The sequence below is a fragment of the Grus americana genome, chromosome 1 (assembly GCF_028858705.1).
Source record: "Grus americana isolate bGruAme1 chromosome 1, bGruAme1.mat, whole genome shotgun sequence".
Classification (NCBI taxonomy): Eukaryota; Metazoa; Chordata; class Aves; order Gruiformes; family Gruidae; genus Grus; species Grus americana.
In genome coordinates, this window is record NC_072852.1 from 84,230,836 (window position 1) to 84,231,721 (window position 886).

An 886-nucleotide genomic window follows, 5' to 3' on the forward strand; every position below is an offset into this window, starting at 1 on the left:
TGTTTTTTCTTAAAGTGAGATTCGACAGGCCAAATAGAATTTTTTTTTTAATCCCTGCAAAAAAGGTCGGATTTGAATCAGTTTAACAAAAGCACCTATTTGTCTTTATTTTATGAAAGGAGAAATTGAGGGAGACATGTAAATAGTGTCCTAGCATCTAGTTTTTTGTTACTTTAGTCCTACCTTTGTGATAAGAATCTTTGCATAAAACAGAAGCTTGTGTCCGACAACCCTCTTCATCCCTGAATTCCTGCTTACGAAAACATAAGCTTAACTCTAGCAAGTCTAAAGCACTTACTAAAATTACATTTAGATATCTCAGGGCATAAATTGTTCCCTTACTAAGCCACTTGTTCTCTTGATAGTTGAGCTTTGGCTGAAGAAATAAAACTGGTGCTCGGTAATGAGGGTCAGTTCTCTTGGCAACTGTGGTGCTTGTGTACCGGTAAGTAAGGATATGGGTTATTTGCCTCAAGCAGAACTTCAGCTGTTTAGTTTGTTTTGGTCTTTTTTAAAAGACTTTTAGTTACAAGGATTTTGAATTTGTATTTTGAAATGCTTTTATACCTACTTGGGAGTTACTGTCCCTGTGTTATGTTCGTTCTCTCATTCCAGCATTCTTCCCTTTCATGGGCACTTATAATGGCTTACACTTGGAGTGAATTACACTTTTATAGTGTAATCATTTTACAGTGTTTTCATAATACTCTGCCTGACTGACTGTAACCAGGCTTTTTGCTTGTTAAGGCTGCTGTCTACTGTTACTTAGCTGCAAAAATGTTCTTTGTGGCCTGTGATCTTTTGAGGAGGATAAAGAAGGGAAGAAGAAAGCTCTGTAGGCATTTGTCTGTGCACTTTCATTTAAACCTAATAGTCTTGCAATGAC